Below are 27985 nucleotides of genomic sequence, written 5' to 3' on the forward strand. Positions count from 1 at the left end.
AGAGGTGAATATTTTATTAAAATAAGCTGCATGGCTTATGTTTTGCTGCATGCAAAACAAACTATTTGGGACCTGGAGTTGGAAAGTGGAGTCGGGTGGAGGGGAGAACCAAGGATGCTCCTGGGAGAGGTTTCTTGCTATTGTTATTCAGAGACACTTTCACTGAGGCTAAGCAAGCTTAAATGGTATCAGATCACATTTCTCCATGGACAATGGAAGTCAGGGACTGGCTCAGCCATTCCTGGAGATCATCCATAGTGCCCCATTGCTGAGGAACATCTTCTTTAGGAAGTTGCTTCCTGGCTTCTGGTCAGAAAAAACAGTACTTGGCAAGAACAATCTTTCTATCTGCAGGTCTGCTCATACTTTGTGGCTGCCCCTGCAGGAGAGCAAGCAACTGATTTCCTAAATTGATCAAATTTTTTGACCTTAATTAGTCAAAAAATAGACCCAAATGTGAAATAGATGTTGCTTTTGTCTAATTTGGGCATGTATTGCATCTTTTTGATCAGGGTTTGGGTACTTCCAGCAACAAAATGGGGAAGTCTAAGAGAGTCCATGCCAAAACAGACAATTATATATGTTTTATAAATTAGAATTGTTCAGACAAGTGCACCTTCCATATACACCAGTGAACACTTTCCTTTATGTAGCTAATATATCCATGATCTTTATAACATGCCAGTTGCTACAGTCTCTAGGTATTATGGTTCTCAACTACAGATTCCATAAGGTAGACGGGGGCATGGACTTGATAGATTTTCAATCTCGAGTTAAGTTTTGCACTAATGAAATGTTCTGTTTCATTACGCATTCTCAAAAGACCAAGGCCCACAGTAGCCCTCTAGTAATTTAAAACAGTTCTGTGAGCAGAGGAATTAAAGGGCGTGATTTCCTTTAAATTTTAGAGTGTGACTGGTTATTCTAATGTCTAAAAAAATGCATGCTTCAGCTGAAACTTCCAGTCAGAACATTCATAATACACATTTCACACTTGTATTTTCTGGTGGGTAATAAGAGGTGAGACAATGCTCATGGAGGGATACTTAGTAGGCTCTCTCCATTCCACCTGGCTGCCTATATTCACACAGCCTGTAGGAATTTAATATCCTGGAGAGGCCTGTAATCATGTCAAGTTTGATTGACACTGACCAATATACTAGAAAGTACAGAAAGGGGGTAGTCAGTCACCAGACTGGTACTTGCACATAAAGAGGATAGAATGATCACCTACACTGCTTCTTTGGGAACTCTGTACAAACAGACAAACAAAAACTTTGTTTTATTTCAAATTAATCAAAAAACATGCTTTACTGATTCATATTTAAATCTATTCTCATTTTATTGCTGTGAGTCAGTTTATCTTTCTGGTCTTTGGATAAAGGGAATTAGTACTTTAAAAAAAAAAAAAATCTATATAGCTGCTCCAAGTCATTCCATTACTGCCTCTCTAGTTTTAATTGCTTTCTGTGCATGCGAGACCCTGAATCTGAATAAAGTAAGTCATACTCTGATTTTGGAAAACATATTTTGGCTCTGTTGGCTGTTGGCTTCATACTTCAGCATAGAGCACAGTCCCTAAGCATTCCACTGCTGTGTATTTGCATGCAGGTTTCCTTTCTGCAGAGCATTCACAGGATAAGCACTTTGGCTTTTCTTGTTTATACTCTGTTTGCTGCATTTTCTCTTTGTTTACAATTCTAGCACATTTAAGCCCTGATAGGTTAAATGGAAGGGAAGACTTACATCATCTACAGTACTTCTGCCTGACCTACCCAGCAGATACATCTTGCTTTTAGAAAAGCCCAGTCATTTTTCACCAGCACTTTGAGGTACATTTAAATCTGCTCTGGCATCTGTCCAGCCCCGCATAATATCAAGCCGGGGACATCCTGTCTGAGAGAACATATTGTTAGTTCAATTATATTCCTGAAATCAAGTTAAATTTCCATGAAATCTGCTTCAAATGTGAAGAACCCTAGGGGAATGTGTTTTTTCTTTTGTTTGTTTGACTTATATTACAGCAATCAGGCAAACTAAATGAGATGCATTGTATAAGCGCATGTTGTGTGTGCTGTTTATGGCTATGTGTTTGATAAGAGTGAAGCAAGTAAATTGATAGTGCTGCCATCTATAGACAACACAAAGTTATGGTACTCACAGCATGATAAAGATGGAGGAGCTTGGACTTCCTGTCTAATTTTCTAATAATGTTGCACTTCAGTGAAAAAGAAAATAGAAATGCTCCAAGCTTCTTCTCAGTATGTTTAATGACAATTCCACATTCATGAAGATTAAATTCGCACTGTCTTGGGATCGTTACTAATCTTAGTAGAATGAGAAGTGTGTTTTCCTAGTCAGTATCATGTCTGGTACACTGAAAAGAATGGTAGTCTTACTGTAACACGTAACATTTCAGTCTACTTTTTGGTAAAAGGACAGATGGTGCAATTTTTCTGGCAGAGATCCAAACATCCATATGGTACCATAGCATTCTATATTAATTCTAATGTTGTTTCATTGAAAGATATCATTCTGGTCATATGCAAAACTTTCATGCTCAGTTATGCTTTTTTGCCTTTTTTTCTCTGTTAATTTTTATTTATTTTCATAAGTTTAAAAGCCATATATCTCCATCTGCCACTTTTATCCTTCTGTTTACAGTGAATGTTTATTTTCTTCCTTGCATGTCAAATTGCATACATATCTTAAGAAGTAAAATCTGGCAGTAACACAGAGTAACACATCATACAAATAAGACATACACAAATTGTCCGATTGATTTCCATCAGGTGAAGTTTTTATTTTGTCATGTAAAAGGTTATAGATTTTGGACTTACTTATGTTGTTTTGTTTAAAAATATACAGAATTAGTAAAGGCTTTGGCTATTTTTTGGAGTACTTTTTGCTGACTGGATGTTTGTTCTGCTTTTATATAAATGAATGCCACCTTTTTGCCTCTATGAGACAAGAAACATTGCCATTGTCTGTGGATTTTATTTTTTGTCAACAATTTCCCAGTGAATTTTTACATGGGGATAATAAAAAGGTCTAAATAGCACATATTTCTAAATAATCTGCAAGCATTATTAAAGAGAAAAAGCAGTGATTAGAGATCATCTCACAAACTGATCAGAATAAAAGAATTAATGCATATAAGAAGCAGGTAATCATTTAATGATTTAATCAGGTTAGCATGATATTTAATCAGGTATCATAATAAATAATGATGCTTAGGGAAGTTGAGAAATTGAGAAAGAAGGAAAAAAAAAAAAAAAGTAAACAATTCCAGTTAACAGTATTTGAAAGAAATTATATGCAAACTGTCAGGAAGGCAATAATTCTAGGTTGGTAAAAGACATAAAGAGTTGCCAGCTATGCATCACCAAAGACCGAGCAAGCTGAAATACAGTCACATCGTGGTTTTGACAATGGTCATAAAACACAAACTGTAGAACAGTACAAACTTTTCAATAGCCACACTAAATCCACATAAAGCTTGCCTCTTCCTCTCTAAAGTCCTGGTAAGCTGAAGCATTAACATTGGTTCAGATGCATATTTTCAAGCTTTACATCAACTCATTTGACAGCACAGCATATGCTGACATCAGACTTCCAGTTCTACTCTGTCATGAGCATGAAGCTCAATAGATAACATGCTAATAAATTAAAGGTAATGAAGGGTATGGCAAGCCTTACTAAAATGACCAGGAATTCTGCTAACATTTTTATTTCAAACAAGAACAGTCTATGGAATTGAGCTTCAGTGGGTATCTGGAGTTTTGGATTTCTTTCTTTTCCGGACATGAATAGGCCATTGGTACATCTTTATTCATCTTCTTGCACATGTAAACAACTGGCATTCAGTTCTTTGTGAGAGACAGGTGATTTTAAAAAGACAGAAGGGATATCCACATACAAGCAGTTTTTGCACTTAACTATGGAAAAAAAATTACTGAGTAAAATAGTGAATTTTACAAAATGAATTTTTTTTAAAAAGAGTGTAGACATCTGTCCACAATTGTTAAGTAATTTATGTGTTTGGATACAGAGGATTGGAGTTCAGGTGGGATTTTCAGTCCTTCTCTGATAGCTACTTAGCAATGTACTTTTGAAAATCCCATACATATTTAGGCTTTTAAGTACATTGTAAATCAACTTTTCCTGATTCAGTCAGTCACAGTGACCAAATTTTCACTGAATGAGAAGTTCAGGGCCAAGTCTTGATAAACTGAAAAGAAGAATGGCTTCTCAGTTGTACTAAAAACTCTTTTACACATCTTTCACAGCACAGTGAAGCTTTTGTTGTTGTTGTGCTGTTCTTTAGGGTTTTGGGTTGGTTGGTTGGTTGTTTTTTTTAATGAATTGGAGGGTAAATTCAAAAAAAAAAAAGTCTAATATTTAAGGCTCTGTAGATGTTTCGAGGCTTAAGTTAATGCTTACTTGAGTCTCTCAGATGCAGTCAATAGGGAAATAGCAGAGTTGCGTGTGGATTTAACCACCCCTCAGATTACTTGAATAGCCATATCTGAAAAGGAGCACTCAGAAGAAAAATGTGCATATTGCTCACTCCCTTCAGCTCTTTTGTCCAAAAGCCGATAAAAATATTATTTAAAGGAGAGCTTAGACTATTAAGTACTCCTATTAAGTACTCTTGGCTTTCTAAGGCATCAAAACGAAACCAAAATAGAAAAAAATCAATTGTATTTGTCTGAATATTTGTGTGGGACATGCTTCTTATCATATAGAGCCAATGTCCAACTGAAAGAGGCCTCTGAGTGCTGCTGTGGCAGTAATAACAGTAGTAAGTCTTGAATCTCCTAAGTAAATTCACCATTTCTTTTGTCTAGAGCTCTGAGATTCTCTCAGCTTCTTCAATCTGTATGCAGATAGATCCCTTTCTTACCTGAGACTACATGGCCTATGAGACTGTGTATTCTTTGCATCATAACTGTACTTAATTAAGATCTCCAGTCAGTTTGATCATGCAAATAACCCAATAACCCAAAAAGAATTGCCCCAAAACCACATAGCAGAAATTTAAATATTATTCTTTCTTGCCTGAACGTGAATTAGGAATTTAATGGGTGAATAGGAAATAGAAGCAGTCTTTATGAAATGTGTGGAATCAGGTATTTTGTCAGGGAGGTTAACTTGTTTACAGCCACTGTTTGTGATACACAAGCCTGAGAACCATTAGCCCAACACAGCATAAAAGCTCACAGCTGAAAATGTACTCTCTGCAATTTTTTATATTTACAGAAATTGAGGTACGCAATTCTCTAGTTCAAATTTGTAACACTTTTTTTTTTTTGATTTATCTGTGTACTCAGTCTCACTGGCTGAATGGAAGAGCATCTGTAGATTTCAAAGTAAATTTTGGTACATCTGTAACTGAAACTGTCTCAAGTTCCCATTGAATCAGATAATTCTTATCAGTTATCCTTGAAGATGATAAGAAGATCAATACTGTCAGCAAGTGAAAAGCAGCACAAAAATACAGTTTGGTGAAAAGAAGCTTCATTGTAATGCAAAAAACATCTCAGTGCCCTAGCCATTCTGGGAGTTTGTGTGCAAGACTTTGAGTGATTTGAATGCAGGGTTTCTGATACAATAATTTCTGTCACGAATGAGACCCACAATGATTACTTGTCCCTGCAGGGCAAATGGACCTGCTCATCATGCAGGTCTTTGTAGAGATAATGTATACACCTGTTAGGAAGATTTAATAGTTGTGGTTGAAATACCGGGTCTGCAGCTCAAGGGCTGCGAAGGACGGTTGAGCTTTAAAATCACTTGGAAGCAGCTGATTTTAAGTTGCCATGGCAAAGGATTTTCAGACAATGAGAAGCTTTTACATTAATATCTTTGTAAGCCTTGTTGTGATAGAATTGTCTGTGTGAAGAGCAGTCTCTTTCTTGCTCCTGCCGACACACACACTGATAAAATCATAAGGTAATTATAGAGTGCTGTAATGATTTTTGGGTTTCTTCTCTGAGAGTTTTGCCACAGGTTTAGAGAATATGTCTCTGGTATTTTTTATAACAGGGAACAGTATTATTCAACATTTTGTTATCAAAAAATTATAAAGATACCCTTGTTTGCAAGAATACCAATATATGAAAACAACATTGATTTTCCATTATATTAGTCCATTAATTTTTAGCAATAACTGAATAAAAGCTGTCTGCTTTTTACTTGAAATGGAAAACATTTACTTTGTCTAATTGTCCTTAAAAAAAAAAAAAAAAAAAAAAAAAAACTTTGTGCCTGTGATGGCCTGAGTGGCCTGAGTACTCTCCTAGTATTTTGCAGCATATATTTTACAATTAGATTCTGCGATCCTCCAGTCTTTCTCCTTAGTACCTAAAACATAGGTCTTAAAAATGTGTGACCCATCCAAGATTAGTCTGAGACAAGAAAATAAGTGTGTTTTTTTTTTTTTGGTTGTTTGTTTGTTTGTTTCTGTAGGAGGAAACTAGTGGAGTATTTTGCAGGGATTTATTCTGATTGCCTCTTGGGGGCAGAGGGTGTAGTGTTCACTCTTTTCAAGATGGTTTGGAGTTGTCCTGGTTGTTGCTGGTTAAAGTTACGTTGGCTCTTAAGGCTGCTGCTGTCCTTTATCTCGGGGCCAGAACATTTCATTGCTTAGCCGGCTGTGGCTGTTTGCTCATGTGCTCGTTGAATCTCAATGCTAAAAGGACTGAAGGCCAATACTATTATTGCTATTTGTCTTTGCCAGCTCCCCAGAAGCTGATGCAAACAGCATTGGTAGCACACTGTATGCCAGGAGCAGGGAACACTTAATACCTGTGTCTGTTCTCTGCCACCTCCCAGAGGCTAGCTGCACTCCTGGGGGCTTTAGAGACAAGTTTCCTGAGATGCCACTTTGCCTTCCTGTTGCAGAGACAGTCAGAATGCAGAGGGGAAGTTTTCAGGCCAAAAAGGGCTTTGGGGAAAGCAGCACTGAATCTCTAGCAGCACTGAATCTCTGACATTCACGCCTAGTGGCACTTTGTCATATTGAAATTTAATGGGCTTCAGGACATAAAGTGAGGTGTATTTGTTCTGACACACTTTTAATTAAGGTTTTTATCAAACACTTTTTAATTTAATTTTTACTTGACATTGACCATTCCTTGTTTGGGATTCAGCAGGTCTGGAAAGCTTTCAGATAGAGCTTTAATTCGAGGCTTTTCAATGTAATTATTAGTTGTGTATTACATGGGGATGAAGCCAATTCTTTAAGTTAGCACAGTATAAATGCTTAATACGCTGAGCCGCTATGCTAATGCTAATGCTAATGCACAGGACGGGAATCTGCATTACAATACATCATCCCCACTGTCTGTACTGCAACGCAGACAGACAATTTACTCAGTTTAGTGACAGCAGCAGTACACAAGCAATTGGGGCCTGACAATTCTCTGTGGGTGTTATTAATTTAGTGCTAGATTTTAGTTATAAGAGGTACCCAAATGCTATCACAACATACAAACATACTTAAACATGAACAAATTGATTGGATTACATAGATAGAGTGACTGCATTAATCTCAAATCTCTGATTGACTGTATTAACCTCAAATCCATGTATTTAAGACTTGTGTTACTAGTTACCCATAAGCATGGAGCAAACTGATGCACAGGTAGACAAAAGAATACTTTGTTCAACAGCACAAGATATCAGTTGTTAACTCTTTGAAATCAGCCAAAATATTTAAACTAAATTAAAATGAACAATCTAGGAAAGCTTTAGAGAGGACTGAAATCGTTCACAATAGTAATAAAATAATTGAAGGTCCTGAAAATAAAATATCCCAAAGTTAAAAAACTATATCAAGAGAAGATCAGTGAAAAACAAGATATGAAATAAAGGATGTTGAATAGTGGGTGGGGATAGGCTCAGTTTATGTAACAAGATAAGCTAGAAAATGAAATACAAAAATAGATGGAAAACTAAAAAACAACTGCATTGCAGTTTCACATATTCGCAGTTCTTCCAAACAGCTTAAAGTGCAATTTAAAGCAGCTATTCACCTAGAATAGGAGCACAGCGGGGCTTAAATTCTCCAATCTTTCTCCTATCATGCAACTGAAAATATGCTCACGACATGACCAAAGTGCTGGTATCTCCTTCCTATCTGTTTGCATGCTGTGGATAGAAAATGTCACGGTCATAAGATGTATGTGCTTATAGTCAAGCAATACAATGAGCCTTGTAAGGCTGCAGGAACACCAGAACAAGAAGGATGGCAGGCAGCTCCTGCAGCCCATGCCCCGCGGGACACATGGAGGAGGAAAGGAGGACCTTGCAAACAAGGCTGCTGAGCTGTGGTTCTCCGTCCTGAATGGTGCAATCCAGACACTCCCCAGACTGCAGGAAGGCTTTCTACTTTTCTGATCGATTTCGTTCTGCAAAGACCTGTCTAAAGACCTTAGCTTGTTTGAGCAGAAAGTGTTGGAGCTGTTACTGATCTGAGTATGCAAGACAGCCATTTATTTGGGGGAGGGAATCCTTTCCCTTAGGGTAAGTTTAGATAACTGTAACCTTTGAAGAGTAGATAACACCACTGCTTTTTTAAACTGTGCGAACTAGGCTTGTGTTTTCCAGGGAAGTTAGTTGCAATCTTCTTTCTTTGGTATAGGGAAGGAACAGCAATTCCTGCTGAACTGATTCTCAGAGACAGGAAGCTGTGGATCATCCAGTAGTGGTAAAGGGTGTAAGCCAGTCCGGCATCTAGCCTAATGATTAGAAAATATTTTTTAAAGGCTTTTCAGTTGGGCAAATGTTGCTGAATCGCACTGTATTGTTATAAGGAAATTTGTGCTGCTGAGACAGTCCACCATGTGTGTTTGAGGATACGTGCAACTTCATGTAGGAAATAGAGATAATATTGTGAAGCTGAACACTTCATGACTTAAATGACTAAACATGTAATGTGTAAGATTTTTTATTTTTTTTTTTGAATATGTAACAGCACACCTCTTGTTGTAATGATAATAGAGGTGAAAGTAGAGGAGTAAGTATGGTTGAAAAATAATTCAAGAAGAACAACTGGAATTTATAGTTATGACAAATGAAGATGTGAACAGAGTTCCAATTTGTTACGCTCTGTGATTTGGTCAATAATATATGGTGTACGTTTATTTATATAGTAAATACAAACCTGTAAATTCTGCTTTTCATTACTATATGAATCCTATGTGTGGGAGTAGTACTCCAGCAGGATTGGTACTGAACAGGAGCTGTCCTCCCCCACTCCCACACTGCTTCCAAATCAGAATAATTTGAAGATCTTATAACCAAGACAGACTGAAAGAAATGAATAAACATTCCCCCATAGAGCATTAAATCAGCATTCCGCATCATATATGGCCAATCTGACCAGGCATATGCATGTAAATATATGTATACATAGACTTAATAAACTTTGGTGCAGAGTTTTTTGTTAAGTGAAAGTCTTTTAGCTTGTCAAGCATTGATGGCATTTCAACTGAACAATGGCAAAATGTTAAGGTTTATTACCCAAATGCTTTAAGACTTATGTGAGACTTATGTCAGACTTTACAGTAATGTTTAGAAATCCACAGTATTTCATTGGTCCATGGATGCTTGGGACTCATTATTTGGAGGGGAAAAAAAAAAAAAAATCTATACCCATGTACTTGGTATCATACCATACAGTTCTCCAAAATAAAGTAAAAAATGGTTACACATGGTTGCTTCTTGTGTGATAAACAACATGATTGTCTTGGAGTTCTTGGAGATAGGGAAAATGAAACTGCTATGTGGCTCAGTATGTTATTAGGTTTATATTGGAAACCTGCTACTTCTCTGAGCAACAGTAACTTGCAACTGGTGGAAATTCTGACTGATTGTAGATATTGGCAGGGGTACTGAGGGAACCATGTACACTGGAAGTGGTATGGAGGTGTGGAGACTGCACTCCATGGTGGCTGAACACCTTCACAGCTACAGCTCTATATGTAGCTGTGGCTAGCAGTGTTTTCCTGCTCCAAGGAACTCAATGGAAGCATTTTATTCAGTTATCAGTTCCATCATTCCTATTGCCAGTAATTGCAAATGCTTTCTCATCTATTTTGGCTAGGTGGCATGCTTTACAAAAATTAGTACAAAGCGTTTTTGTAATACCTTTTGCATGGTTTTCTCTTTTCCCCATTTTTATGTCTTCTTCAATAATGATGCCATTTTATACGCAATTCAATTATTTTGGATGAATCCTGATCTTTTCACTTTACAAATTACCTTGCAAGTGAAAAGATAAAACAAAAATTTTATATAGAGATAGTTTGATTTTGAAGAACTCTGCATCCAGCCTTTATAGTGCTAGTTTAATATGCCTCACAGAACATACCATCACAGAACTGGGAGAGTGACAAATACCTTTATTATGTCTATTCTGTTTTCATGTGTGAAAGAAATGTGTTACTCTTTATCTGATACACTTAAAAGGCATTCTCCTGTGTTATGCAAACTATTTTTCTCACTTTATTTGTTTGGAGGGTGTTTAATACCAAAATTCTGAAATATTGTTTGTTTTTTCTCCTTTTACAACTGATTATTATCCTCAGAGAGTGATTTGTGGAGAGTTTGAAATATCAGTATTGCATACCCAACTTGGACTAAGCTAGGCATAACTGTTAAGAGCTGCCTAAGTTCAAGACAGCAAAATAAAAACATCTTGTCTTCATTATGCAGAAAACAAAATCTTCAATACAATAGTAATTGAGACTATCCTGTCAGCTTAGCCTATAATTCATCAACACAGCAATCATGTTGTTACTGTTTATTTGTACACAGTAGTCTTGGTCATGGATCAGGATCCAACTCTGTTAGGCTGTATAAAGAGACAGTTTATAATGGTAAACTAGCAGTGTGAATACTAGCCTCCAACTGTGAGTAAATTCTGACTTTCATGTCATGTAAATATTGCCATGCTAGTTCAAGGATCAATCAGATAACTAAAAGGAAAAGGCCAACTTACCTAAAATTTGTTGTTTCTGCCTATAAATGCATTTAGCAATTAAGCAATCTCCCAAAAAAGTGATCAATACTTCTATTGTTTCACTTGTAATATAGTGCTGCTAACTACTGGATTTTACTTATTCCACCATTGAATAAACAAGCTGCATATTGTTGAATATTTTCATAGAAATTATTTAAATCAATATTCTGATAATAGCTTATGAGATGGAAGAGAAATGTTATATACATAAAATGTTTATAGGCTGTATTTGTATTGCTGACTGTTTGGGGCAAGGATTATATCTTATTGTTTGTCTACGCATAGAAAATGAAAATTATTGAAAGAAACCTAATGACAAAGACATTTCTATATGTGAATGAGTAGAATTGTAATCCCTTTCTAGAACTGTATTGATCTCAGAATGAGCATCCAACCAAATTTCTGAACGTCATTTGAATAGAGCAATTGCTCCAGTTTATCATATGCTGCAAAGGAAGTTTGAAAACAAGGGAAAACCCATTTTTTTCTAGTCCTGTGTAAGGAATACTTGTGAGCTTGGTGCTGTAATTTGGGAAAAAATAAAAATAAAAAGGAAAAAAATAATAATAATAAAATCCACAGTCATTAATTGTAACGTATATCAAGAAGATGGCCAACAGCTAAAATGGCCTCTTTTCATTATTTTCTATTCATGGGTAAGATTTCCAAGAAAAGATAAAGACATCCTCTTTGAGAATTATTACAATCTTTACTTAACCTCTGAGTATAGAGAATAAGAATTTCCTATTATTACATGATTAAGAGAAATGCGATTAGGAAATAGCTGAAGATTCTTTTTGTTCAGGCAGCCCTGCTTCTTGTGCCAAGCAGATACTACACTGCCCTCCTGGGAGTGCAAAATATGTGAGAAAATACAAGGCAGCAACATGAGGCTACAAAAGGCAGCTAGCAGGAGCTAGGAACAGGGTAACAGCACAAGAACATCTGAGGTAACAAGAGTCTTTGGGCTTATGTGCGTGGAGATCCCTCATGAACTAATGACTGTTTAAACCATTCTTAAAAAGTTACTCTGCCCCACTTAAGCATTTTAAATGGCTATGAAAATGCTCATTTTACTGTAACCAAAATATTGTCTAAATATGGAAAACAACCACTAGGTTGTCTTTTGAATGTTATAGTAAAGCTCGATTCCAACATTGTTCAGTATTCAAATTGAAGAGAAATGAAACATAAGATCCATAAAACGTAATTAATTTAGCATACGATCAAAGTCAAGTGAGCATTATTTCTGACAAATTATATGCTAAGAAAATTAGGACAGTATGAAAAAGTCAGTAATATATTAGCAGATTCTCTTACAAACAAAGATGTGATGCCACAGCACTTAATAAAAAGAAAATGCCTATAACAGTAAACCAGTTTAGAGTGTCTTTCTCTGTGCATTTGCATCATATCTCTCATACTGAAAAAGATATATATCCATAGACTTGAGGGTGATGCTGTCAAGGTTTCAAAAGTGTATGCAGCATCTATCCTGCTTAATATGTGTGAGCAGTAGATTGCAAAAAAAAGAGGTTAACATTTTCAACAGTAAATAACTTCTCCAGTGCAAGATAATGGCAGGGTTTTTAGATGCCAGAAGGGGACTACCCTCAAGAGACAGAGGAAGAAAGAACAAGTAAAAAGTTATTCACAAATAAATGAAGACAACACATTCCTAACATATATTTTGTTGATGTTTAGATCTGAACCAGACAAATTCTCATGAGGAAAAAAGACAGTTTTCATCTCTCCTCAGTCCTTGAATTGAACATCAGATTGCAAGATGGAAAATGATTATTACAGAATTGGTCAAGGGTTGAACATGAACCTGATTTTCTAGTTCAACAAAAGACTTGTTCAGTCATGTACCTGTGTGTGAAAGATGATATGAACTGCAACCGGGCTGTAAAGGCACCACTCTATACTCATTGAGCATGGATGTAAATAATTTAGCAAGATGCAAAGCAGTGAGACCAGGTCTAACAAAACATAATCCCATTATTTTGAACAACTAAGTATGCTATGTTACTTGTTTATGGAGCATTCCTGATGCTTAAAATATTGAATAGTACATTTAGAGTTGACTTTTCAAGTTTTGATAAGTATGCCTTTTCGCTTGCTGGTCTTGACATGTCTAGTGGGTCTGACTATTGATCTGACCTGAAACAGGCAGATTGATATGAAAATGAATTGAGATGTCACTAGGGCATTTATCAAAGAGGAAAATATTATCATTGGTTTTGCTCAGATTAGGAAGCTGAAAGCACAGAAAATAAAACATGGAACAAAAATATGAAAGGGAAAAAAAAAAAAAAAAAGACAAAGTGTGTGCGAATTATCCAATTATCCTAATGTAGCAGGAAGTTGTTCAGGTCTGGTGGCTATACTGTGCTACAATAAACTGTGCTACAATATACTGTGCTACAAAAACAGTGCCCCTGTTGTGATTCATTATCACTGTATAGCACTATTGGAATTAATAATAATGAAAGACGATCATGAATTGATGATAGAAATTGTGGTGTTCCTACATGGTTTTATAACTAAAGTGGCTAAATAACTGTTTTTGTGGCGATAATTCCATTATAAAGAAAACAAAGCTAACCTTTACAGAGAAGTAGTTACATAATTTTGTCTGGTAGGGCATTATCAGCCCAATTCTCCGCTTATCTGAACAGATAAAATTTCACCAAAGATGGTGATGTACCCATTTATTCTGGCAGGGAGCTGTGCACAATTTTAAATTATCTGATGTAATTTGAAGTGCCTTCTTTTCTTTGCTTTGTTAGAATCACTTTCTCACTCTTCTCTCACTGGGGTTGCTTCAAAGGCAGTTTTGGGCAGCACAATTGGTTTTTGTGGCATGGGAACTGCCAGAGAGCTGAGTCTGGGATCAGGACCTAGCAGGGTGCTGGTTAGCATCTAAATATGTAACACGATGTGGTCCTTCTTCTTCTCTTGGGGGTGAGCACCACATAATTTTCACTGATCAGTGGTCTTTGTCTATTGAGCGCTAGCTGTGGAATTGTGCTTCAATGACCATAAAGGTTGTAATTGTGCCCTGTCTTTACTTTATGTGTGTCACACACAGCTGTTAGTCAAACAAAAATCCCACTGTCTTACCTCTCATGGCCACTGCAGAGCTCACCCAAGTGCTTGTTCTGCTGCTGTTCTGCAGTCTGCAATTGACTCAGCCATTTCTTGTTTCTCAGTTTGAGTTTTTGTATGCAGCATTTTTAATTGCCAGTAAATCCAATCTGGGATGCCTTGTTCGTGCAAAACACAAAGTTACTTTATCATGCCAGTGGAAGACTGTTAAACAGTGCCTGTGGAAAGAAAATGTATATATCCATTATAGGAAAGAGTGGCATGAAAATAACAGTGTTTACAGTGAAGCATTTAGGGAATCAAGACAACAGTTTAGAAAAAGAGTTAGTTCTTGTCTTTTGAGTTTCTCAAAACTCTTTTAGCTCCTCCAAACTTACTGCCCACCCTTATGGGTACCAAAGTTTCTACTCCTAGGAACAAATGCAGCCAGGAGGATTTTCAAACTCAGCATTTGGAGCATGTAAACTTCATTTGGAGCAGGGAACCAGATCTCCTCCTTCCCAGGGGAGTCCCCCCTGTGCTACATTACTACCTCCTAGAGATTAACTCTGCTCAAATTACTGTTCTAAATAACTAAATATTCATTGGAGGAAAGATTTCAACTGTTTTCACCCACCTGTCACGTATCTTTCTTAACCATTATGTTCAATGCTCCTTTCCTACCTCTTCTTTCTGTTTCTTTCTCTGTTTTTTGTAAGAAAAGGTCAAATACACTGTAACACCCACAACCCCTTTTCTTTACATGATTAAAAAAAAAAAAAAAAAAAAAAAAAGTAGGGGGAATGATGATGCAGAGATTAGCTGGCTAGCCTCTTTCAGTTCTTAATAGGTATCTCGTTTGAAACCAGTCAACTTTTTTTATTGACTCTAGGCCTGGATATGAATGGGTTGCTGATCTCTTCCAATTCTATTTGATTAATTCTGCCAGGATGCAAATCATGTTTTCATCTAGCTCTTTGGAAGACCTGCAAACCACCGCAACGATAGAGAGAACCTTTCCAGTTCTTATTCTAATTGTTGTTGTTGGTTTTTTTTATTTCGGAAAAGTTACAGATATCAACAGATAAAAGAGAGATGTTATCTTTAGACAAAGCTGAATATATTCAGTACTGTCACTCTTCCAAGCTGAATGTGTCGTGACATATGCAGCTTGTAATAGCTGTGAGGGCTTCTATAAGGCATTACTTTATGTAATGTAGAACAACTATATAATTGTTCTCAATTACTAAATTTTTGTATTCTACAATAGCTGTGTTACTAGACTATTTTTACCTCTTAACATTAAATAGTGAACACCAAGTCATTAGCAAATGCTACCACATAAGCTAAAACTTCCAGAATCAATACAGAAAGAAGCAAAAGAATATATCATTTTCAGAGATACTTGTAGCTGTTAAGAGGTTTTTGTGCTTATTGGATTTCTTTAAATTCTATCAAAGCACCTCAGAGCGATGTGGAAGGTTGATAATGTAGGTAATAAGAGAGTCATCCCAAGAGATACAAACTCGATGAAGTAATCATTTGGCAAAATAGTGCACATGTATGCTAAAGATCAGGTTGGCTGGTCTCAATGTTCCTGCTTTGCTTTTAAAAGAAAAAATAAAATCCAATGAGAAATAAACAACAAGGTAGTTTGTGCACTGAGTTCTGGAGGAAAAAGTCTCGATTCAGGTTGCAGTCATGGGCAACTGTCAGTGGAAGTCAGATGCCCTGTGCTATGAACCGAGGTAATAAAATGATGAACTAGATATTTACTCCACCTTCAAAGTCACTTTTAGAGGTGGATCCACAGTGTAAACAGATATAAGATAGTTACCTTCTACAGACATAAAATGAAAGCAGGATAAATGTGGTTATGTAAGAAGCTGTGGATGTCCCAACCCTGGAAGTGTTCAAGGCCAGGCTGGATGGGGCCTTGAGCAACCTGGTCTGGTGGGAGGTGTCCCTGCCCGTGGCAGAGGGGTTGGACCTAGGTGGTCTTTAAAGTCCTTTCCAACCCCAACCATTCTGTGATTCTATGATTCTAAGGTGATCCAAATATTTGATCTGTGTTAATAAATCAGGGCAAGAAACCTCATCTTAATTGAGCACGACAAAACACAGAGGTCACATGAGCACTGTACATCAGGGTGAGGGATACCAGACTAGTAAGGAATCTCTAGGATAATAGTTAAACTGCAGACAGAGTCTTTTTATCCTGCTTATCTCGCTTTCTGACCATCAGAGAAGGACAGATTCTTTCTGAGTGATTCAGAGTAAGAACATAAGCCAGGTGCTGCTCTCCTCCTAACTGTATGAGAGCAGCTGCTTTGTACCCTTCTTTCACACTCGCCAGAGCTCTAAGTTGGATTTTGACAAAACTGAGGCCAAATAAACAAGCACCATCTGAGAATTACGTGGCACAGCTAGTTTGCTGTGGAAACTGCAGGGAGGTTTCTTGTGTCCAGCACTTCAAAACCCTACTTTTGTCTGATTAGTCAATTGCTTTATTTTCTCCCCAGGAGGAAACATAAATAATAATTGACAAAGGAGCTTTCTATCACACTTACAGCTGGAAGAGGGCTATAGGAAATTTAGTGATAAATGTTCTCCCAACAGTAAAAGCAGTGTAACACTGACTACAGTAGCTAGAAAAATATTTACCAAAGTTGTGAGAACACCTGTGTGGATGAGTTCATGCTGACCTGATAGTGAGTCAACCAGTACAGTTCCGGTGGTTTTCCTTTGTATGTTTTCATGTTTTGCCCAGTTCAGCATGGGTATCACTTGGGGATGTCACCATCCTAAGAGGACTCCCAGAATTTTCTCAAGTCTTTCTTTTGACTGATTCTGACATCACTCTGTTCTGAAAATTTCCTGGGAGAAATGTCAGGGAAAACTACTGGTAAAAGGCCTTCCTGGCTATGCTTTTAAAGCTTTTATCATTGCATGTTGACAATGGCTGAAATGGGAACTAAGATAAGATGTAAGAAAAAAGGTCACAAGTGGCTCAGTTTTTATAGCATGTTGTTGGTAATTAGAGGACATTATCATTATTGCCAAACCCAGATTCTCAAATTTTTTTCTGTTGGCTTAAAAATCAACACATTTAAGTAGTAATAAATAAATAATTCCTGACTTGAAGCTTTGGATTCTATGCTTTCAGACTTTTATTTCTAACCATGAGGTTTAGAGATGTTATTTTTGATTTGAAATGAAAGCTGAGAATCTCATATGATAACATAAAGCCGAGAAACTAAAGCTTCAAGAAATATACTCTATATCTCAAGGACTGTGATAAAATCACAAGAATTGGCAGCAGTACAATATTCTTAAAGTTTGCATACAGTTGATTTTACAGTCTCATTTCACTAATGATACAGTACTTACAGGAGCTGGATGCTGGTTCTTCAGTAGGATATCTCTGGACAGTAAATAGTCCTTAGAATAAAGTCCAGGTTCAGTCCATACGGAAAGAGAAGAAAAATGCAAAAGCAAACCTAACCCCCAGAACCAACAGTAAATAGAAAGGTTCTTAAAATATATTTTATATAAGTAAAAGTTACAAATTTATATATAAAGTATACAATTTATATGATTTTTTTGTAGACTCTTTAGCACCTAGTTTGGCCATTACTCCAGTGTTCAATATCAGTTTTTACCTCTTACTTTAGTTTGTGAATGCCAAGATGCACTAGCAGTTGCAAGAGGCTGGGAGGAGAAGAGGACCAACAAAAGGACCAACATTTTGCTGGAAACCCTTAACTTTAAGATCAGCTGCATCTTCAACAAAGAGCTACAGAACAAAACACTTGCTTTTACTCCCATTGAAGCAGCGATTTTTCAAATTGCCTTTGCCTTCTGTTACATATATATTTTTAAATAAAAGACCTTGTCATTGAAGGCAGCCAACATTCTTCCAAAGCAACTTTCATCCTAGTGTATTTGGAACATCCAAGAACTTTTGGACTTTTGTAGCAATGTAGTAGAAAATAGGTTATTTAAAGTACCCCTCATGATTTTTCCCTAAAATGTGTTAGATTTCTGGATAATAATAACAACCTTTTTAAGGTTAGAATGCTTGCTTTCTTTCACTTACAAGATCAGCCATTTTTCAAAGCAAAGAAGTTTTAGCTAAAAGTTTCTAAGGTACCTAATACTGTATTCTGGCCCAGTCAATAACTGCAAATGATAAAAGGCTTTCTCTCAGGCTTTGTGCTCTCTGGTTGCATTAGAGACTGAATGAAGATATGTGAGATGACACAGCAGGCTTTTTAATCCTTTAGAAATGGTTGGAAAAGTCACCTCTTTACTTAAAAAAAGTAAAACATATAAAGTTGGGGTATATGGGTATTTTTTAAATAAATGTCAAATCTTTTTGTAATCTACTGTATTTTCACCGTCTGGCATTGGGTGAAGGACAGTACTTTAAAATGCCAAGACATGTTTATGGAAAGTTCAAAAGTTTATGAAACAAAGGCACTGATAATTCCAGGAGAAGCAGAAAGATACTGAGCCTTTCAAAAGCTTCTGAGCTTCTGTGGGTTTTGCTTACAGCACTGTCTGGAATTTGCCATGGTTCGAGTGAGAGGTATGCTGTGAAAAATAAATCTGAAATGCTGTGGTGCAGTGCAGTGGATAACTTGTAGGCAAATTTATACAACAGAGCTCACTTTGAAGCTTTAAATGCACTTTAAGCCTTTATTTTGTGAAAATCTAATCAAGATACCAAACGTGCTAGTAAGACTCAGAGTATATCCCATCCATTCCTTTTTTCATTTCTGGTTGATTTGAGGAAGTTAATTGACAGAAAATTGTAGCAGTATAAAAGGTATATTTTTTCACTTCTTTTCACTGTTTTTTTTTGTAATCTGCAACTTTTGCTGACAATGTCATGTTATTCCTTATACACTAACTCTTAATTGAACAATATTTCTTTGTGGGTGGGCAATATTTATTACAGACGATGTTATAACTGTCATGCAAAGGAGAATCTAATGAATTTAATGCAAAGTTGGGTCACCTGTAAATTGTGTATCCTCTTTGTCTAATTTCAATTAATAGTATAGATACAAGTCCCCTAACCTAGAATGGGAAGGAACAGAGCTTCAAGCCTCACCATACCCTATTCCTTTTAGATTCCCACTTAGAGCCCCAGCTTTTCAAAAAAGCCACAAACAAAACTGAGAAGATAGAATGCAACCTCCTTGCTCACTCCAGCCAAAAAATAAAAATGAACACAAACTATAAGCAAGATCATTGTAGGCTGAGTTACTGGATTGCCACCATATTGCTCTTCAGTGAATCAGCCTGCATGTAGCTATAACCATGGGGCTGTCCCAGGCCCCAGGGTGGACAAGTGTTTGATGGTGTGACACCCTATCTGTTTCTGATGTTCCACCACTTGTTAGTGAACAAGTTGATCTTCCCAAGGGATAAACTACCAGTTTTGAGTATGGGGCAAAGGGCAAATCATGTGAAGAGTTGGCCAGCTGCAGCATGGCAGGCAGCGCCAGTAGTGTAAAAGATACCAGCATGTTCTCTCAACTTGTTTGTCATTCCTTCGTATTTTTGGGGGGTGGATAGGAGTATCTTGCCATAATTTTCACTGTAATATGCACAATTTTTGTTTGCTAATGTTCATATAGTTTGGGGATATTTGACTAGTTATGACCAGCTTTTAGAAAATCAACACACTTGCAGCTAACAACAGCATGCAGCTACAAAGCCTGAGCAAGAAAGGAGAAAAGATAAGAATGAAATCAGTATGCTTGAGGGGAAGTAGTATATAATTAGGAAACTGCAGCTTTTTTCTTGTCTCAAAAGCGATAGAAAGGCATGACTGCCATCCTGTTTGTTCATTCCCTCAGCCATTGTTTATTTTTATACAGTGACAATATGCTGGGTGAAAAAATCCTGCCAATTTCTTTCCCCTAAACAAATGAAAGGCATACATACAATCTTCTTTTTTTGTTGTTACTCTACCTCCTTCCACAAACCACCTCTTGTCTCAAAAGAGGTGGCAATATTTCCATGGTCAAAATAGAATTTCTGCCACTATCTTTACAACCCTTTCAATTAAATTCTGTGGGGAAATCTCTCTACTCGTCTTGGTTGTGTAAGATAAGGGATGTCACTGGAGCCTAATGGTTGAGGGTTAGAACAAGGTATGGATATAGAAAAGTTCATTACACCAAGTTTACACTCCCAAAGTATGTTACAATAGAAGTAAAGCTTTATCACATATTACAGGCTATGCACTGGCATGACTTTACCTCATTCATGCAGAATAGATACAAAATCTATAGATTTCAATCATATCTACATGGAATTACATCCTTTCACCAATAGTGTAATGGATTAGGTATCTTACAGACCCTCTCTATTAAAGACTGTTCAAACTAAGTCCATACACACGTACTGAAGTACAGTATCTAGTCCCCTATTCTGCCTGTACACACAAAGAGCTGAACCCTTAGCAAAGCTTCTACTTGAGGTGAGATTTCCAATGGACTACAAGGCTGATGACCCATGAAAAAATTGACTACAGCCACGACAAGGGGAAGTTGCAGTGGAAGGGCCAGAGTGACAGTTACTGTATACTGAAATTTATGTCAGTAAAGTGAGAGCAATTTATACTGGCTGCACTGCAGTATAGTGATGCCTTTCAAGCCAAAAAGGATGTGATAAAAACATTTGAAGCTGGTCATTGATACGCATCTAAGGATTATTTCACTCCATAGTATAAAAAATATTTTTAAAAAAAAAAAAAAAAAAAAAGTAAGGAACAGGGTTTTCTCATATCTGCAAATCTACTTTCTCGCAACACTTCAGTAGGAAGCATGATAAAATCCAAACCGATAAAGAAGCTGTAAGTCCTACTGCTTAGGATTTGTTTTTTAATTATTATTATTTATTTTGTTTCCTGAATCACTTTGCTGTACTCGTTTGGCTGGAAGGCAAATGCATTCCCTGTTGATTTATCCCCACTCAGCCAGGGGCTTTTGCTGCTCTGTTTGATTCCTAATATGGTAGCAAAAGCAGATTTTGTATGACTTCCAGAGGGCTCCTCTCAGCTTGGGGAATGCAATGGGAAAAGAGCCCTGCTGAGAAGAACAACGACAGTTGTTGCACTAATACTAATAAAGACCAGAAAATGGGCTTCCCCACATGCACTAAAATTTCCACTTTCACTACTCTCTAAATCACCACTTTCATCTTAATTTATGGTAAAACAAAAAATTGTTTTATGTTACCTAGCTGAACAGGCTTTGTTGAACACATCAGAAAACATTTTTTTTCAATAAGTGGGGAAAACACCTACTCCATCACAATGAAATTTTCATTATACTAATGCACAGCTTGAAAGCATTCTGTCACAGTATCAGTGGATTAATTATAGCACAGAGGAATTAGATGCTTAAAAAACTTAGGATTTCCCCTCTTGCCTTATTTTCTTTATCACTTTGAGTCTAGACACTTATTTGTTGTCCATTATGGAATACCAGTTGTTTGTTTGTTTGTTTGTTTGTTTGTTTCCTTTTAATTAAATGTGCTTCAGGTGCCAAACACACAAAATCTCAACATGGTCTTTTCTGGTGAAGTACCAAGATCCAAAGGATTAAATTCCTCCACCAAGCAGGGTCTCTAAAAGGTTAATATAGAGCTGGAAATTAATTTCATTCCAAATACAGAACAAAAGTGTGCAGTGACATGACTTTGTGATAAGCGCTTGTTAAAGCTAAATCCTCCCTAAGCCCTGCAATTGTTTTCCTTTGTGCTAATGGCAAGCTAACCGGAGGTACTCCCTCTCCCTCTCCCCATTTCTCTCCTCTGAGGGTATCAGAAAGGCAAGTTTATTGTTTGCTAAATCTGGCTTTTTTAATTAAAACCTCAGTTGTCTTTAGGTCATTCTTTTTAATGTTTGTGATTTTCATTTCTGACAGGAGAATATTTTGTCTTTCTGAAATCCACAAACTTAATATTATTGCTTGCTAATTGCCTTTACTGGGATGTACATGAAACAGAAGGAATTTTCACTATTTATTATTGCTGTTGAGTGACTGCCTTGGCTTTCATTATTTACAGACACACAAAAAAGCCTTTTGTCACACACGTATTCACTAGTGCAGAAAAGTGTTCGATCAGAATTACCACAGAAAACCTGAAGGCATAAGTTCCAGGGGAACAGACCACTTTATATTCTTACCACTTTTAACAGGAGCTATGTACCTTTGAAAATCATGGAATTGTAGAATCATTAATGTTGGAAAAGACCTCTAAGATTATCTAGTCCAACCTTTAACCTTGTATGGACAAGTCTGCCACCGTACCATGCTACTAAGTTCTACATCTACATATTTCTTGAAGACCTCCAGGGATGGTGGTTCAACCACTTCCCCGGTTTTATTCCAATGCCACAAAACTCTTTCAGTAAAGAAATGTCTCCTAATATCCAACCTAAACCTTCCTTGGTGCAACTTCAGGCCATTTCCCCTTGCCTTATCACTTGGTGCTTGGGAGAAGAGCCCAATCTCCACCTTGCTACAACCTCCTTTAAGGTAGGTGTACAGCATAATAATGTCTCCCCTGAGCCTTCTTTTCTCCAAGCTAAACAACCTCAGTTCCCTCAGCTGCTCCTTGTAAGACTTGCACTTTAGACCCTTCACTAGCTTTGTTGCCCTTTTTCAGGCATGTTCCAGCAGCTCAATGTCCTTCTTGTAGTGAGACCCAAAACTGAACACAGTATTAGAGGTGCAGCCTCAGCAGAGCCAAGTACCAAGGGGAAATCACTTCCTCAGTCCTGCTGGACACGTTATGTCCAGTACAATCCAGGATGCTATTGGTCTTCTTGGCCACCTGAGCATACTGCTGGCTCATATTGTCAGCTATTGACCAATACCCCCAGGTCCCTTTCCACCAGGCAGCTTTCCAGCCACTCTTCCCCTAGTCTGTAGCATTACATGGAGTTGTGCCCCAAGTGCAGGACCCAGCACTTGGCCTTGTTGAACTTCATACAGTTGGCCTTGGCCCACCAGTCCAGTCTATCCAGATCCCTCTGCAGAGCCCTCTTACCCTCAAGCAGCTCAACACTCATGCCTATATTGGTGTTGTCTGCAAACTACTGAGGGAGCACTTGATCCCATCATCCAGATCACTGATAAATATATTAAAGAGAAGTGGCCCCAGTACCAAGCCCTGGGGGACACCACTTAGTACTGAATTCCAACTGAATTTAACTCTATTCACCACAATTCTTTGGGCCCAGCCACCCAGCCAATTTTTTAACCAAATAAAGCGTACACCCATCCAAGCTTTCAGCAGCCAATGGACCCATCTACAATTTCAAATACTTAATATCTTTGAAAATCTATTCTAAATGTGGCTAACATTGCCTGAAAAGAGTATTGTTTTTCCAGCTTAGTTTTGCTGGAATTATTTATATTCTCAATTATACACAACAAGCCTTGACCTTGCTTGGAAACAGTGTCATCCACTCTTCCATTACCATTGTTGAAGTCTATTGATTCCAAATAACAACACTTATTAAGTTCACTCCTGTGTCATCCTCTTCTTCCTCCTACTCATCTAATAACCTCACACTCAGGCTTGTCATTTCAAATATTCCTACTTTCAATTATGAAGAGCCAAAGTGTTTGTGAAATTCATATGTGCTCTTTGGATTCTTGGGTTGTTTGATTATAGAACATGATCCCATAACTAGACTACATCCAGATCTTGTTTCAGTGAAGTAGCACACAAAAATATTGTGAAGCTGCACAGTGCAATCTGGCTTCTCAGTGAAGCACAAGATCAGATTGCTCCACCACTTCTGTAACAAATTGGATAGCTGCTATATAAATTTGTAGTAGGTACCCAAGCTGAAAACTATCATGTAGCTTTGGATTTCTGATCATTTATGTTGTGTTTGACTGCCTTTTAAGCTAAAGTGGTGTACAGTGAGTACACACCATAACATGTCAGTCAAATATCCATTTGTAGCCATTAAATGGGTGCAAGAATTTGAAGAAGCCTGGGGTACACTGGAGCATGAGTTACTAGTGATGTTCTCAGAAGTACTTCCATCTTTCATCTAATATTGCCATTTGTCAAGTTGTTTGGTCTCCTGTCAGCAGCAGAGCATTCGTACTGCAGATGCTGTTGGCCTTGAATGCTTGTACTATAGTCTACCTTGACAAGACAAAGGCTTGTACTATAGCCTTTAAATGCCCCATAGCGTTGTTTTTGCAACACAGAGACCTCCTTGTCTTGTACTTTCTTGTAACTTTTCTAGGGCATTGTAGAAAGGTAAATTTTTTGTTCTACCAAGGACTTCATAACTTACATAACCCTGGGCATAATCTAGATGTTACTCTTGTTTAAGTAAAAATTTGGCTTGAGTTTCAGGTCATTGCTTTTCATTATGTGGAGTCAACAGGAATGTAGTCCCCCAGCCCTTGCTCTGCAAGGGCCTGAATTCAAAATTTGACCTTCAGGCTTTTCAAAACTTTTTGTTATACTGCAAAATGTTTTCACTTAGTTGTCATTTTTTGCTAAACAGATGTAACATAGTTGAACTCAATTGAAACTGCCTGTCAGTTTAACCGATCTAATAGCTTCTGTTGCTGAGATTTAGATGAAGATGTTGCCCTTCCCAAGGAAATCTTCTTTTGATCTGCTTTTCCTAATTGTGTTTAAATTTCATCCAAGATAAAGTCTGTCTTCAGAACAATATTTGGAAACACGTTCCGGAATAGCCCCTTTCATGACCTTGGTAGACACAGTTCTTGCCTTGCAGTATTCCAGGAGTCTCCTTCTCACCACCAAGAAGCAAACTGTTGTTAGTTGGATTTGCCCTGGGCAGACAAGAGGGAAGGGTTTCATGTGGTTTCTGTGTCTAAAAGGGCACAAATACATATCTGTGTCATGGGTTACTTGTTTCATATTTCAGATTGGTGTTATATTTGTTGAGGAAGCAAATACTTTGATCCTGTGAATCACACTAAATTAGGTGCCAAAATTTGACTATAAGTTTATATAAGAAAATACATACCAAAACTAGGCTGAAAAGACATGCAGTGTGTTGAGAAGGGGGAGGGGGGGAAGGAGGGGGAAGAGAGCTATTTATTTTCTCCTAGTAATTCTAAATTGATGTTTTATAAGCTAAAAGCAGGACTGCAATCATGTAGCTCTAATCTAACAGAAAAAAATAATGGAAGCAAAATGAGAATTGAGTTTTATACAAATATAAATTTCTCAGGTAGAAAAAGTACTAGGAATGATATTTCAAACTGAGACTGAAAACCAGGTCTCATGGACTCCCCTTCTATACAAGCACTGATGAATTTAATGTTGGAAAGTCTTGATATCCTCTTAAAATAAATATCAGCTTTGATAAAGCATAACTGGTGTTGGTTTCTCAGTTGTGAAGAGTTCATGCCAGCCTGTTTTGCTGGTATTCACAGATGTTGTAAGAGTTTTTTTTGTTTTTTTTTTTTTTTGTTTGTTTGTTTGTTTGTTTGTTTGTTTGTTTTTCTGTTTGTTTGTTTTGTTTTGTTTTGTTTTGTTTTTGTTTTTGTTTTTTTTTTACTCCTTCTGTACTGCAATGTTCCCAAAGTATTAGCTCTCAATATTTCTAGTTTAATCATCTGATTCGTAAAACATACCTCTTTCACATTGTCTAAGATTGAATGTTTACCTGAATGAGAAAAGCCATTTGTAAAGTATCAGAAATATTTTTTAAAATAAATTAAAAAATCAATTATTTTTCAGTATAATTTTTTGCATTTTTCCTATGACTCATTTGTGTGAACTGAGGCTTTCCTTACGGGTTTATGTAACATGCAGGTAATAGATAATGCTGCTTTGCTTTCCTATTTTTTTATCCTTTGCTTTTCCTTCCAATTTATGTAACATTATCTTCAATTGCCACCAGGATGTGGAATATGCAGTTATAACTGGTTTTGCTGCACTTGAAATTAAAAAAAAAAAAAAAAAAAAAAAAAAAAAAATCTGACGTAATTATCATAGTTCAGTGTTTTGTATGAGGCTGCCTTTATCACTGCCTTTGTCTTTTTTTGAGTATGCTTCTTCTAGCCCTCTGATTACCCCCAAGCAGTGTGTATGAGCATTTTTCCTGTAAAGACAATCAGAATTCAGTGACACAATGCTGATGTGCAGTCAAGCCATGAAACTTTTCTGTGGCAATGCTGACATGAGTAGTCCATAACACAAAATGTAAATTCTTGCTACAATATGTTGCTAATAACCTAGCTAGAATGTTTTTTGTTTGTTTGTTTGTTTTGTTTTTTAACAGAGTTTCTCTGTATTTCAGTGTTGATTAATTCCTTTCAGTGAATACTGCCACTCACTTCAGTGATAGTAATATTAGAATTCCTATCTGTTCTCTGTGCAGTTTGAGATTAGGACTTGTTTTGCATCACAGCTACTTGGGTTTGGGTTTTTAGTGTCGGTGCCTTTTGGTTTTTTCATGGGGGTGGGAGGAAGTAACCAAAAGAGGAATTTGTTTTTAGTCTGCTGGAAGTACACTAAAAGTGAAGGGCAAATTGTCTCAATTGTTTCCAGAGACAGAAAATTGAAACTGAAGGTTGTTCCCTACCCCACTGCAGTTTCCACAATGTCTGTCCTAAGTAAGGGTACCTCAGTGCTTGGCTGTGGCAAAATATTCTTTTGGATTATTAGCTGTACTTCTTCCTGGTGGTCATTAATTCCTTTCAGATCATTCTTTCTATGGGCACAGTCTTCCACTACATGAAAGAAATTGCTTTCTTTACTTCTTTCCAGTTATTTTCAGGTGCCTTTCCACACCCTTGTCTCTGTCTGGCACGGTAATCTTCCTCAGGACAGTCATCCCACATACTTAAGCCTGGAAGCACAGAGAAACATCAACAGACAAATAGAAACTCTTGACTAACAAAAATTTGTAAATCCCCCTGGGCTTCTTTCAATCAAGTTTCCTAAAATGTTGATAGTCGCACCATCCTCCAGTGCACAGGCAAGAAGCTATTTGCAGCAAATACCCACAGGGACAGATATTCAATATGACAGAGGCCCGAAGATGATGATTGCACAGGCAAGGCAAGCGAAGGCACTCACATCAAAGAAGGGAGACCTGGCACCAGCCTTTGCTCCACTGACTTATCAATAGTAGCACTCAAAATGCAATGTTCTTCTCAGCAGAGCAGACTGAGAACCTGTTTCTTGTATCTTTTAGCCTCAGGATGCTGGAAATAGACATTCAGATCCCTTTAGCTAACAGAGGGGTCTAAAGATCCTTAGTCAGCAATTAGCAGTTTGACCTCTTGGCTATCAGCAAAAGAGGGGTGGAGAGAAAAAGACGGTTGCTTTATTCTGTAAAACAAAATAGATAAAACCAGAAAAGCCTAAGCTGGCACAGCAGGAGTAAAACATCAGAGACTTGAAAAGGTGAAGTGTAATTCCTCTCCCGAGCACTTTTCCAGGCATGTTGAAGCAGCTTCCTACCCAGGTGCCTGGTCTGTCCAAATTCCATCTGTTCCACCTGACACTCCTCACATGCTCACTTTTTGTTGTTGCTTTTGTGGATTCACTCCACCACGCAGCACGTGTCTTCAAGAGAAGTACTGTTCTTCTGTCTCCCTGCCCCAAATCTTGGTACCCCTCTCTGAATGACCTGGGTAGATAGGGAGCCCCGCACTGCAGGGCTTCCAGGTACTCACAAACAGTCCAGCTAGATGAACCATTATACACTTGGTTCCTGTTTTTCTGCTGAAGCATCCTACACGACCTGTTCTTTTTCCTTGGTTTTGTGTTGTTTTTTTTTTTCTATATTATGTGCTTCTATTTCTCTCTTTCCCTCTTCTGTAT

At 37.3% G+C, this 27985-nt stretch overlaps 1 protein-coding gene and 1 long non-coding RNA gene across 6 annotated transcripts in view; both read left to right on the forward strand.

The window, feature by feature from the left end:
* SYT1 (synaptotagmin 1) overlaps nt 1-27985 on the forward strand; it is a 354238-nt gene that overhangs the window by 310153 nt on the left and 16100 nt on the right. The window lies entirely within an intron of this gene.
* Nucleotides 1263-27516, forward strand: LOC118171567. Its single transcript, XR_004753259.1, has 3 exons — nt 1263-8720; nt 24064-24071; nt 27507-27516. It is a non-coding gene; the product is annotated as an uncharacterized LOC118171567 (long non-coding RNA).

This window comes from Oxyura jamaicensis, chromosome 1 (genome assembly GCF_011077185.1).
Source record: "Oxyura jamaicensis isolate SHBP4307 breed ruddy duck chromosome 1, BPBGC_Ojam_1.0, whole genome shotgun sequence".
NCBI lineage: Eukaryota > Metazoa > Chordata > Aves > Anseriformes > Anatidae > Oxyura > Oxyura jamaicensis.